Source organism: Ambystoma mexicanum, chromosome 6q, assembly GCF_040938575.1.
Source record: "Ambystoma mexicanum isolate Mex_15411 chromosome 6q, UKY_AmexF1_1, whole genome shotgun sequence".
Taxonomy (NCBI): Eukaryota; Metazoa; Chordata; class Amphibia; order Caudata; family Ambystomatidae; genus Ambystoma; species Ambystoma mexicanum.
This window is the reverse complement of record NC_090937.1, coordinates 858,878,827-858,893,267: the sequence shown is the minus strand read 5'-3', so window position 1 is coordinate 858,893,267 and position 14,441 is coordinate 858,878,827. Positions and strand designations below refer to the sequence as shown.

General features: G+C 45.9%; 1 protein-coding gene across 1 annotated transcript in view; it reads right to left on the bottom strand.

Annotated features, from left to right (window-relative positions):
• TLL1 (tolloid like 1) overlaps positions 1 to 14,441 on the bottom strand; it is a 455,972-nt gene that overhangs the window by 256,244 nt on the left and 185,287 nt on the right. The window lies entirely within an intron of this gene.

Sequence of the window (14,441 nt, the reverse complement as noted above, 5' to 3'; positions counted from 1 at the left end):
AGAATATATCAGGACCCCAGGATCTAGGGCAGGTACTCATGGCACCATTCACTCAGGATGAAGCTTGAAATAGAAAGGAGGTGCAGGGAAGTACGTGGCTTCCTTTGCATGGCTTGAGAACGGAGTTGGTGCTCATGCCCTTCAACCCCGGATTACGGATGACACATTAGGATGAAAAGAAGAACACTCAATCTCTCCATGGCAATGACTCACCACAAGCCAGAAGTTAAAGCATTGATAAAGGAGGCACCAGCAAGATAGAGAAACCAGACATAGCAGATTGAGGCATTTCTAGATGCAAAACGGAGCAGCCAGCCAGCAACGAATGGCTGCAAGATAGGAGAAATGGAGGAAGGCAACCAAGGATGTCCCAAAACAGAGCTGAGGTGGAGGTCAGGGCTGCTTCCTATCTTGAGGTGCTTTGACCAAGAAGTTTTACCAGGGAGGCAACACAGCAGCAACAGTTAAGAAATGGTCCTAGCATGGAACAGACAGTCCAGCCAGCAATGATGACCAGGAGGATGTTCAGCAGGCAAAACAAGACACCAGGAGCAACACCAAAGAGCCAGAGTCCAGACAGTATGGCCAAGCCTAGTCCTCAAAAGTAGCAGCCCTTCCTCGTGGAAATTCCCAAGCAATTGAGGTACTACTGCTGGAAGGGGCAGTGTTCCCCTAGAAAAGCATATTAACTCATGGCTGGCCTAAGACATACCAGGAAGGATCACAAGGGTGTTGGTGGCCGGTCAATCAGGCAGGCCTGAAAATCTGCCAAACACATTTTCCACTCACACATGGTTTGTAGTGGCAAGGTATGGGGCAGGATACCATGGTAAAGCCAGTGTTAACCAGAATAGAATGTACAGGTCTGGGCTCAAGGTGAGTCCATGTCACTATGACAGCCATCGTAAGCCTGTCTCATAGACCCCACAAACAAAGGGATACCCCTAAACAAAATGGCTAGGGTCCGTGCTTTAGGAACATGCACTACGACTGCAATGGTTACTATACTGGCAAATCGGGCTACTCATGTGGGTCAAAAGGCTGCACCCCTGATTTAAATGAAAACTAATTTACAGCTGCCACCAGCACACTTCACTACACAATTGTAGTTTAATAGAATCGCACCTGTGCCAAAACTGTGTGCTGAAAAAGCACTCCTGCCCAAGGAGCCATACAGGCTACCAATGGACATCACATTAGAAAGGGTTTCAGTGGCGGGGCGACTACACTAGAAATCCCTTTGGCCACAAAACTAAAGTCAAGGATCCAATAGACCCAACAGGAAAATGCAAAACATTAAGGGGTCCCACAGAATGCAGAAGCAACACCACTAAATATGGAATTCTCCCCTGACACTACCCTTTTATGATGTTCTGCCCCTGCCCACTACTTTTCCTCTTGTGGTGGGATTTGCTTATGGTGGAACTGTACATGCCCATGTACTTCTCAGCTAACCTTGGATGTGATTCCACAAACCAATGGGAGTTAACAAGCTAAGATAGGGAAGTAGAGAGCCTTCTGAAAGGGGGAAAGTAATGTGAGAGAAGATGGATGCTTACAATACATTCCTTAAGGACTAACACAACAATGTTGTACAGTCGCAAACATATGACTAACTGGGAGATAGCAGTATTAAGACCAAAGACAGAATGCATAGAAAGACGAAGACAAACATCAGGACAACTCGTCAATAGGACCCTTACCCTAAACTATAGCCATTACCACTAGACCTATTCACAGCAGACAGTTAGGGAACAGGAAACCCCGTACCATTAGCCCAATCCAAAGGGTGTGAAACAGAATAAGCACCCACTTGACACAGTGGTCACCCAGATATAGCAGGAAGCACAATGTGCCATCACACACAATACAACTTGACAATAGCCCTAAGAAAGTCAGCCCACGAAAACCAAAGAACTAACGGAAAGATAGTCATGATAGGCGGACACTAATGAAGCAATACACAGGATGACCAAGATGGACGCAATGGGATGCCTCATCAACAGCTTTCTGACCCTGAACCATTCATAGCTTCCACCGACCAATGTCAAACTAGATAATAAGAGAATAGATAGCACCAACCCAGTTCCACACCTGAAGAAACGGTTCAGACACACCTACCACCCCATACAAGCCTTTCACAGCTGGATACGTGCAGAACCACCACGGCGAGTTCCCATAAGGAACCAGCAACAGCCCCACCCACAGGGATACAGCTCAAACAGAACCAGAAGTTCCTGAACCAGGATACAGACCCCACTAACCCAACCCTCAACTTTCTGCATACTCAAGCCACACAAAACTCACACAACCACTTCTCTCCCAGCAATCCGCATGCACTTTACCACACTGCATCAACATATAAACTGCACCTACAGCACACGAGGCCTCGTCCGATCTGATACTTGCACCAAAGCCCAGCATCCGGTGTACACTGAGCCAAAGCTGCCAACAGCACACCACCTCTCCCACTCTCCTACTCCCCTCCTCCCGACTAACCCTACTCACCCTCCTTCCTGTTTACAGATCCGCCAGAGCGCTTGGGGACCAATTCCATTAGTGACGGTGCACTATATAAGTACCTTTAACATAACATAACATAACATAACATAACATAACACATGCTTACCAGAATTTAGGGGAAAAGGAATAGAACATAGAAAGGTTTGGACATAATTCACAGTATTTTAAGGGTTACATAATTGAAAACAAAGAAGGCTCTAGCATAAAGAAGGGCTGTGGAGAAAAAGGAATGGAGATTATTATGGAAAGGAGGTGGAAAGGAGGTGTTAATAAGATGACTGATGCACAATTATCAAAGAGTTGAAAGAGATAATCATTGCTTAATTTCAAGAGAAATCATTGAGTAATAATAAAGAAAGAAACAAACAAACATTGAGTCTAATAGTGAGGGGGATGAGATTCCACAGGAGAGTAGACCAAGACAGTCAGTCTTGAGAATCTACCACTTTTGCATTTTAAAGAGCTGGAATCAGGCGAGTAGCTGTTTACTGATTTTGTCTTATCCGTTGAAAATTGAGAAATGGAGAAATGGAGATGCAGGCACGTGGAGAAAGCCAGGGTAGTATTATCGTGGCAGTGGGGCAATGAGGTCAGACTTACATTGTCCTTTGAAATAGTGAGCTTTTACGTGGGGAAACCTTAAATAGGTAAATCAAAAGACCTTTGGTTTACTGTAAACAGAGTGTACCATATAATTAGCTGGCGTAGGACTAAGGCCTGGACGAGCAGCTTACCACAATTTTATTTGAATGTGCCTCTCCTTGCAAAAGAAGACAGCTGGTCCCAGGCTTTTTTTTTTAGTGTTCATAGTAATTTAGGGGTAATGAGAGGTGGAAGTCAAAGTGAAACCCACATGATTTTTGCACAGGGCGCTAATTATGACTGCCTTGAGGTTCATTACAGGCAGCCATATCTGGATGCTGCCATGGTCTCTGTTGTTGGTGTGGTGCTGAAACTGGGTCTTGGTGGAGTAACATTTGATGTACATTGTGTACATCTTTGATTGGATAACTGCAATCCAGAACTTGAGGTAATAGAGGTTTTCAAATGAAGCCACTGGCAGATATAATTGAGTGTTGTAGTAAATTCATGCACATGGATTATGTGGATCCCCTGAACATTTCCAAGGGCTCTATGAAGACACTGAAGTTAATGGATGAGAGAATGGATTATTGTGGGACTCCAGTGGTAGCTATTGGAGGTATACTCTATAAGTGTCTAGGTGTGAAAAGCTCCATGTGAATTCAATCTATAAGTCTTCTCGTCATACCAATGCTTAAAAAACACTTGACCTGTCTGCAGGTTGGCATTTTCGTGTGCTATCATTAGTGTGATTAGGAGGTACAAAACTTAGAAGTTAAATCACACTCCTTCTGTATTGCCTACATATAGTTGGGCATGAAGTTGGTCACTTCATCAGACACAATTTCCTTAGGAAGTCCAGCTACGGGTATAAGAGCTTTAGCAAGAGGCATGGCTGTTACTTTCATAATACCTTGTGACATGGTCAACTACCACCAATATATATGAACTCTCTGAGGATGGCGGATTACCCAAGCGACTGACATAGCAAATCCCTACTCTCTCAAAAGGGATAGTAGCAGCAGGGAGTGGCACCAAAGGTACCTGGATCATGAAACCAGGCTTGCCAGATAATTGGCAAGTGTCACACCTCCTACAGTGGTCTTCCATCTTGATAACCAAAGTACTCCTCAAGCCTTCCACTCAAGGTGGAATGTGCTACATTGTAAACAATAAAAGAGAAAAATAAAGGGAGACTGCACACATAGCCATATTGGTGGTCAGGGCAATGATTAGATTAGGGTTTTGTGTGGAGTTTCCCCACATTTCCTTCACCATGGTCAAAGGTCCTGGTACAGGATAGCCAAAGAATAGTATTAAAGGGCTGGCACCAACACCCAGCTAAGGGAATTCTCTATCAGCAAATAGGAGGCACGGCAGAAGGAGTTCATTCTTCAGTTGAAAGGGCTCCTCCAAAGCACCATCATGCTCTTGAGGTTTTGGTTAAATCCTTCACCCAAAGTATTTCCTGAGGATGGTAGGCAGACGAAAATGTGGATTGTCAACACACTCCTTTCATATTGCATCCACATAGTTGCACATGGGTTGATCCCTGTTAGGAAAGATATGTCTGCTGCTTTCTCTCCAAAGACATTGATGGGACACCCTACCTTTTGATATTGTTTTGACCTTTTCTGTCTTTTGGAGGTATGTTAAGTCTTTTTGCTCCACCAACTTTGCTGAGCACAGACAGTTTGAATGTTGCAGATTCTTGCGATGGGTGGGAAGTGTGCCGGTGCAACTTCAGCCTCGATCCCGGATATAAGGGGGACTCCTGCAGCCATTCTTTATATCATCATTGGAGTCATGATGCTATAAAGGAGAGCAACCCACTGAAGAAACTGAACTCGTTGTTGGAAGATCACCAGAAGCCCTTCCTCCACTTGCCTGGCAAAGCCCTGCCTCTACAAATCTCCTGGAAACCTTCATTTGTGCTTTGAGGACTAGACAAGTGAAAAGAAAACATTCCTCAACCTCTGAGATCCACAGCTGGAAGCACTTGGAACAGTCCTGAACCCACCCTATCCTCTGAGCTAGCCATACTTCATCCTGGGTTACTTTGCTGCAACAGTTACTGCCTTGAGTTAAGAATTGAGACTCTGCAGATCCTCATTTTATGAAACAAGAAGCATGTTACTGACGTTGCAGGTGTCCACCATGAAAAGTGGTCTTGCAGGACCAGTTTCTTTCTTTCCCCCTTAAGGGTTGCCTTCGTCCATTTTTGGCAAGACATCATCACTGTTCTTCACCTCCATCAGTCGCAGGAGTCCTCTGAGGTCATCACCGAAGTGGTGGTCCAGACGTTGGAGCATCCGTGGTGTTCAGCTGTCCAGAAAACAGATCTATTCAATCAGAGCACAGAGCTGCAAACCAACCGGACCCAATAACATGATACCTGAAGTGACCCCTGCACCTGTGGCCTGTGGGCATCCTTCAATAGACCCAATAACCAAATCTAGGAGGCCTGCCAATTTCAGGAACTTCTATTGTGTTCACTGAGTGCCTGGGACTACAGGGGGTGAATAATCATACGTGTTTTGGCCCCCATGTCACCATAGGGCTGTATGCATGTAAAGTCCAAAACCTATTTCTCCCTTGCCTTGCCTTGAACGGTAGTGTTCTGGCCTATTATCCTCTCATGGGTTTCATTTTAGGTGGTTGGATTGGGAGAGGGTCCATTGAAGACTTTCCTTTTATTTTTTACTGAACACTTAAACTACCTGTTGGCTCAAGCCAACACTTGTTACATTTTCTTCGAAACTCCTAGCCTCCCAAAAATACTCAACCTATTAGTTCTCAAAGTTTTGATTACTTACCTGATGCTATACCTTTATTCACTTGCTTTGCTACACTTATAGTAGTGCTTAAATGAACCATTCAACAATCTCACCCCTTAATTCTAAGCCCTGCTGCTCAGTCAGACTACCCAGATAGAGTTTGGCCTGATAGCATAGATAGTATTGCGTGTCCCTGCTCTTCAGAAAAAGGTGATCTCTCAGAATCTTTCCACAGGGCTGATTCTAAAAAACCATCTTAACAGTCCCCCTATAACACACAAATTGTTTAGGAAATCCAAATATCAAGAAGGGATTTAGCGACTGTTAGGGGGTTTTACACAAGTTCCCGTCTTTGACAGAACTTAGAAAAGTCGACCTTGGATGTACAGGGCTCCAACTCTTAGGTATGGAGTGAAATACAGTAGAATGGCTGAGCAGCCAGGCTAAGTCTAGGAGGAGAGGTGGGTTGTATTTATATTTATTTATTGGGTGTTTATAATGTGCCTATACAGCAAAAGGTTTTTCAAGGCGTTCCTGTAGGAAGGTAGAAAGAACTCTAGCATTCACTTGTTCAAGAAAACACTAATACACTTCAAGTTATATAAAAAATAGTCATTTGATATATACAATAAGATACACTGTTAAATATTTGCAAGTATTAAAACACAGTATCATCTGTAGAATTAAATTGCAATTTTCTTAAGTAATAGGCCATAGTTGTAGTGACTTACAGAATGACTCATACAGTAACAAATCTCTTAGTAAATCATATATGCAAACTTTTCCAACTTACAATAACTTTTTATATCTTTGTTCAGACCTGTTTTACAGAGTCCAACCCGACCTTATGAGAGTCTCACAGTGTTCAGTGGAGCCATAGGCCACCATAGGTTACGAGTTGAGAAGGATAGGCAGGATACTGTGTCCAGGTTTCAAAAATGGCAGAGTTCAACAGGATCTCTTCTGGGATTGCAGGTAGGTAAAGTTAGGCTTTTGAAGTCAAGGAAGCCTAAGGGTTTCCTTGTGTAGTTGCCTCAAGGACCAGTGTCCTAAGACTGGATAGAGTACAATGGGTTGTCCACTCCAATATATCTCTACGGGAGCCTTGGAGGGGTGTGGGATACAGCTATCACCAGACCCCAGGAATACAGGATCAGCAAGCAAAGCTCCAGGTAAGTTTTACAGGGAGCAGGCAGTACCTTAAAATGAAGAACTTGTTGCTGCAGGACGGTTCCAGTAGAGAGGCGACAGCAGAATCAGTCACATGTTTCTCTGTCTTGGCAACAGAAGAGGGGGACTTTGGTGGGTCTGGCAAGAGCTCACGTGCAGACAGATGATCAGCAATTGATCTTCACAATTCTGGCTTGTTGGTGCCTTTTCCAGGCTCAGTTGAAGGATGGATGTTGTGACGGTAGACTCTTCTCCTTTTCTCAGTCCTCATCTCATATGAGGGGACCTTGGGGAACTAAACCAAGTCTGTCTCATCAGGTCAAGAAAGATTCCCACAAAGTCCCAGGCAGATTCATATTTGGGCGATAATGCACAGCACAGTGGCACAGGACACTGGGTATTGGTGAATTGCAGGACGTGGAGGTCGCAGTTCTTCCTGGGATGGCGCAAAATGCAGTTCATCTTGTAACTGGTTTGGCCCACCAGTCCAGGGGAGGAAGTCATCTCATTTGAATCTTCCCTTTTGCTCAGAAGTGGAGGTCGGGACAGCAGAAGTTACTCAGCGGGCTCTAGCGGTTGCTGGAAGTACAGGTAGAATAAAAAGGATCCCCCTGCCTTGGTAAGAACATGTTAACCAAGGGGCAATAAATAAACATTACAGTTGAGGTTCTTGGAGCTTCTGGTAACACTGCACAAAAGGAGTTGTGAGCTATTTCAGTAAAATGTTGATACCAGAAAAGAAATAGGAAAGCATGAATCCAAAATAATATACCAAAAAGTGGTTAAAAAAAGGTTCCCAAGATCAGAGTACAAGAATGAGTGATTGTAGGAAAAGGGTCCCACTCACTCATGAGAATCAGACAAAAATCCAAGAGTCCAGCAAAATGTGCTGGGGGTCTCACTGGCCGAGAGCATTTCACTCAAGAAGGAAAATCTACTCTGACAGCAACTGACTTGCCATGATTGTAATAAATCAGATTGTCAAAGGATACCTTCTAGCATGGTCAACTACCATCTAGACAATGAATTCCCTGAGGAAGTGGGAGGATCATAGGGACCAACAATGTCAATCTGTTTGGTCTCAAAAGGGATCATGGTAACAAGGAGGTGCACAAAAGGTGCCTGGACATTGAAACCAGAGTAGCCAGACAGCTGACAAGTGGTATAATTCTATCAGTGGTGTAAGGGAGTTTTATAAACGTCCACCGAAGGGAGGACTTGCTAACTCTCACTCTTGGGATACAAGGCACCAACTCTTGGCATGAAACATACACGTTTTGTTGGTACTAATGGCAGAGCATCCAGGCATATTTTAGGAGGGTGAAAGGGTTGTAGGCATTACAAAGAACTTACTCATAGGCCCAAAGAAACACTGACACACTGAAGCTATTTACAAATAATGGTGTATTTCATATATACAATAAGGTAAGTAATTCTTCAGAACATGTAAATACTATAACACACAATATAAAACAATGCATTATTCACAGTAAGTAGACCACTTTGCAATACTTTTAGAACGGCAGTGTGTAATTCAAGGGTAAGCAAAGTGTTTACATTAACTTTAAGAATATCTATTTCAGGTACAAATGGATGAAACAAAACCAACATTAAGTAGGACATTTTTTGTAATTATTTCACAGAGGCCTTACACTTTAGAAGTCCATCCCAATCTAGTTATGAGTGTCTCAGAGACATAATGGAGGGCAAAACAGGTAAGTCTTCTGTAGCAAGTAAGTAACACTTTATTGTTGGGAACCTTTTCAAGGACTTCGGATAAGCCTCCCTTGTAGGCCCACAGAATTTAGGCCTGGGTGAACGTGTATGGGGGAACTCCCAAACACACAAATCAGCACTAAAACAACACAGGAGTAGCAAGCAACTCTAGATATGTACTACCAGGAGTCTCACAGTACCTTAGAAGTGAAGAATAGGTTGCAGCATAATGCCCCCACGATGCAGCAGCAGCAGACCAAGTGAGCAGAATCTTTGTCACATAGATGAAAGAAGGGACAGTGGATTGGATCTCCCAGCAGCAGTCGAGTAAAGAGGCTTTTTGCATTGGATTCTTCAGGGTTCTGTGAATTTGGCATTTTTTGAGAAGCACCAGTGAAGAACGATTACAGCCCAGTTGATTTGTGTTGCTTTCTCAGTCCAGCACTCTGGTGACTTCAAGTAGTGGAATCATGTCTTTGGAGATCCAGAAGGAGCCCAACAAAGTTTTGGGAAAATATATCCTCAGAAGATGATGTACTGCTCAGTGGCCACAGGTCTCAAGGTACTGGCGGCCTGTAGCCCGTGAAGGTCACAGCTCAGCATACGATGGCTCAGAATGCAGCTGTGCAGCGGCCACAGGTCTCAAGGTATTGGCGGTCTGTAGCCCGTGAAGGTCACAGCTCAGCGTGAGATGGCTCAAAATGCAGGTCTTATCAAGACTGATTGGTCCCAACAGTCTGAAGGGGAGAGTCATCCTCTTCATAGTACTCCTGACACTTAGAAGGAGTTGACCAGCAATGATTACCCAGAAGGTATCTCTGGTCGTCTGGAAGTGGCTGTGGACATCCCTCCTTGTTGATTCTTCTGTTCCAGGGTTCAACTTGTCTTCAGCCTCAGGATCCATGCTTCTTATGCAGGAACCCAGCCCATTAACACCCATACACCATTCAAACAGCAACCCAGTTGGAACTGGTTCCAGGCAGGCATTCCAGAATACAAAGAACAGCAGAGTTTCAGAGTCCTCCCCTGTTTCCTGTTATCACAGACACACTGGGGCCTTGGAGGGTACACAAAGAATTCCAGACAAAGACAAAAGTCAAACTGGGATGTCCCACACCCAGCACAGCAAAAGAAGGACCAACATGGGACAAGCAAACAAGAAATGGCAAACAAAATAAAAAGTGGTTAAAAAAGGTTCCCAAGATCAGAGTACAAGAATGAGTGAGTGTAGGAAAAGGGTCCCACTCACTCATGAGAATCAGACAAAAATCCAAGAGTCACGATTGTAGGTCAATGGTGTCCCTTTTGTGCACATAAGCGGCTGTAAGTACAGCATGGGAGTAAAAATAGCACAAAAGTAGGTAGTCTTGAACCACTGCTACCAAACATTCAGATTAGCTTGTCACTTCTCAAGCTTGTCAAACCAACCCATCCCATACCAGCCAACCCACCACCACATTCTCAGCCCACTTGCTGTTCACCATGCCCCCAGCCCAACCGCTATCCAAACACCAAGCCAGAGGAGCCTGATGGCGAGCCGACCAATCCTAAGACCCCTGCTCCTCCCAACCCCTCCACCCACCCACTATCATCAAGCCCGCACCCCCAGCTCCTCCAACCAACAGCCCGCCAGCCTCCCAGGCACACCCAGCCCCGCCACCAACCCCTACCACTTCCTCTCATCAACTCCCCTAAACATCCTCCCCCGACCCCACTCTTTCCCCTCTTTAAAAACAGCACGTCTTGCCCTGGCAAGAAAAGTAGCCACATTCCTTTCACCCTCCGACCCCCCTACCCTCTCTCACACTTCAACTGTAACAAAAACCCTGAAAAGAAAATGTACCTGGTCTCCCTCAACCTCTCATTACTCCTCGCCACTCCTGCCTCGACCCACCACCTCAATCTCCCATTCCCGATCGCCACCACCCTCCACCCCACCTCACCCTGCCTTAAATCCCTCTCCCTTGACTTCTCACCAAACACAACCAGAAGTCCACCTTCGAATCGCTTGACCCAATTCCAACCAACCTCACACACCCGTCCAACCCCACCCCCATAACCCCCACCTCAACCGCCTGCCTACTCTTCCCATCGACCATTGACCATCCTCTCTCTCTCACCCCCCAGTCTCCACCCCCTACCCTCCCCCCGCCCCCGAAATCCCTCCGAGTCACCCCCCCGCCCCTCCCAACCTCCACCTCTGCAACCTCCACAGCATCCTCCTGTACTGAAATAAGATCCATCCTTTTTAATGCCCGATCTGTAGCTAGAAACAGACACAGCATCTTTGACCTACTTACCTCAGACAAACCAGACCTAATCTTTATCACTAAAACCTGGTTCTCCGACGACTTTGCCCCTATCGCCAATGAAGCCTTCCCCCCAGACTACTCCCTCATCCCACTTAACCGACCCTCTAGAGGAGGAGGAGTAGCAATCGCCTTCAAGTCACACTTCTCCGCCTCAATCACGGACAACCAGCCAACCATCCCTTCCTGCAAATCGCTTCTCGTCAAACTATCCCTCCCCCCAACGTTCTCCCACAGCTTCGTAATCATCTACAGACCTCCTGGCTACGACAGACAATTCTCAAACAGCCTCTGTGATTCGATAGCCACCATCCAATTAAACCATCCCACCCTCACTCTACTAGGAGATGTCAATATCTGGCTCGACATCTGGACCAACCCTATGACCCACTCTCTGGTCGACTGCCTAGACGCGATTAACCTCCGTACCCACATAAACGGGCCAACTCACTGCAAAGGACACACCCTTGATGCCATCTTCAGCTCCCACGACTAGATACATCTAAACCCCCCCCACCCCAATCATCTGGTCCGACCATTTCATTGTCCCTTTCAGCATTCGCTCACCCGCCCCCGTACCCGAACCAGAACCTCCAAATCTACGCAAATGCTGGAAGAAACTAAAAATCCTTCTGGACCTAGCGTATGCACACTTTCAGTCTCCCCCCCTACCTCCACATGCAATGTACCCTTAACCCCTGACGCCTTTGACGATGGCTCAATACCTCATTAATCCTGCTCACGCCCACCTGACAATCATCCAGTCGCCATGGCCCTTTTCCAAGATGGTTTACACCTGAACTCAAGACTGCAAAACAACTATACAAATCCCTCGAATGCAAATGGTGGAAAGATAAAACCACCCTGAGCAGATCCACCTTAGCCCTGCACCATCGCCACTACAAAGCCGAAATCCGGAAAGACAAAAAATCCCATTACAACTCCTGAATCCTCAACAGTGGAAACCCCATCAAACAACTCCCCAAAATCATCTTTGAATTCACCAAACCATCATGTACCACCACCCAAACAACCCCTTCTCAATCACTCTGCGACTCAATCTCTCTCCACTTCTACACCAATGCTCTTGAAAGAACAAACTCCCTAATCAACAAACTGGCCCTCCTGCACCCAACGCACAATCCACCCACCCCACCTGCCAATCCTCCACCTGCAATTACAACCCAACCAACTTTCGACTCGTTCACACCAATATCAACTGACTAATTTACTAAACTTCTCTCTGCCCGGAAACCATCTGGCTCCCCGCTAGACTCCTGCCCAGCTTCAACCCTCAAAGAAATAGTTGCATCTACCTGCGCAGGAGAATACGCAGGAGAATACGCGAGAACCATAATAAACGAGTGCCTCTCCTCGGGAATTTTTCCTGATGCGTTCAAAACTGCTCATGTCAAACCCCTCCTAAAAAAAATGGGCATCGACCCTCTCGACCCCAAAAACTATCGCCCTATCTCAAACACCAGGTTCCTTGCTAAACTCATTGACTAAATGCCTTTGTCGAAGCCAACAATCTCCTAGACCCAGCTCAATCAGGTTTCAGACCTCGACACGGAACCAAAACCACCCTGACCTCAGTCTGGGATGACCTTAAAAACACTGCAGACTGTGCGGGATGTGCTGCACTAATCCTTCTTGACCTATCTGCTGCCTTTGACACAATCAACGACTCTATCCTCCTCGACCACCTCCACTCCCTAGGAATCCGTGGAAACGCTCTCAAGTGGATAGCATCCTTTCTTAATAATAGGAAACAAATAACCCTCCTCGCCTCCTTTACTTCTGCCGATCGACCAGTCAACACTGGAGTTCCACAGGGAGCGTGCATATCAACCCTCCTATTCAACCTCTACATGTCCACCCTCCCACGAATAATCCGCTCGCACAATATCCTGTGCTACAACTACGCCGACGACACCCAACTAATCCTAAAACTCCTTAACTCAAATCCCAGCTGCCAACACGACCTTGCTGCCTGCCTCCTTGACATTGACTACTGGATGACCACAAACCATCTCCTTTTAAACCCCTCCAAAACCGAAATCATGGTGTGTGGCAACACCAAACTTCTTCCTCACCCTCTACCCTGGCCACCTGCCATGGGCAATTCCCCGACAACCTCAACCTCAGTAAAAAACCTTGGATGCACTCTCGACTCTGACCTAACCCTCTCGCACCAACTCAACAATGTCTCTAAATCCTGCCACTAGCACCTCAAAATTCCTAAGCACATTTTTCCTTACCTCTCCTTTCCCAACAGACTCACTGCGGTCCAATCAACTGTAATGTCAAAACTAGTCTATGCTAACTCCCTCTACCTCGGAGTTCATGCGTACCACCTGTCTAAAATACAAAGAGCACAAAATGCAGCAGTCAAACTGCTACTAGCTCTTCGCCCAAGGGATCACACCTCCCCAGCTCTCAAAACTCTGCACTGGCTCCCGGTTGGCTGAAGGGTGACCTTCAAAACCTTATGCATCTCTCACCGAGCAATGCATAAAACTGGACCTCAATATCTACAGGACAAACTTAGACCCTACCATCCACCATGCACTCAAGATCAAGCTCTGCCCGCCTCCTAGTGATACCAAAAACCAGTTCAGTTAGGCTAGATGGATCATCATTCTCAGCCCTGCCCCCCACTCTATGGAACTCACTTCCACCCCACATCCAACTCCCCGAAGACCTCATGTCTTTCTGCAAATTACTGAAAATGTGGCTCTTGCCCTAAAAATCGACTCTTAACACAAACAGTTTAAACAGCAACAATAGACAGTAACCCAAGGTAGCTGAATCAAAAAAGCATCAAGACCCGATTGTGAAAAATGGAAAACTAAAATTGCCAGTGTAGATTAAAATGGATAAATTAAACAGAATGGAATGAAGTGGATGAAAGAAATGAAATGGATGAAACAAATATAACGGATGCAATGGGTGAAACAGATGCAGGGGATGAAATGGATGAAATGGATGCAGTGGATGACACGGATGAAGCGGATGAATCGGATGCAGTAGGTGTAACGGATGAAGCGGATGGAAGGGACGAAGTTGGATGGAAGGGGTGAAGTGGCTGGAATGGGTGAAGTGGCTGGAACGGATGAAGTGGATGGAACGGATGGAGGGGATGGCACGGATGGAGTGGATGGAATGGATGGAGCAGATGGAAATGATAGAGTGGATGAAATGGAATGAAGTGAATGAAATGGATGAAGTGAATGAAACGGATGAAGTGGATGAAACGGATGAAGTGGATGGAACGGATGAAGCGGGTCGAACGGATGAAGTGGAACGGATGAAGTGGATGGAACTGATAAAGTGGATGGAATGGATGAAGTGGATGGAAAGG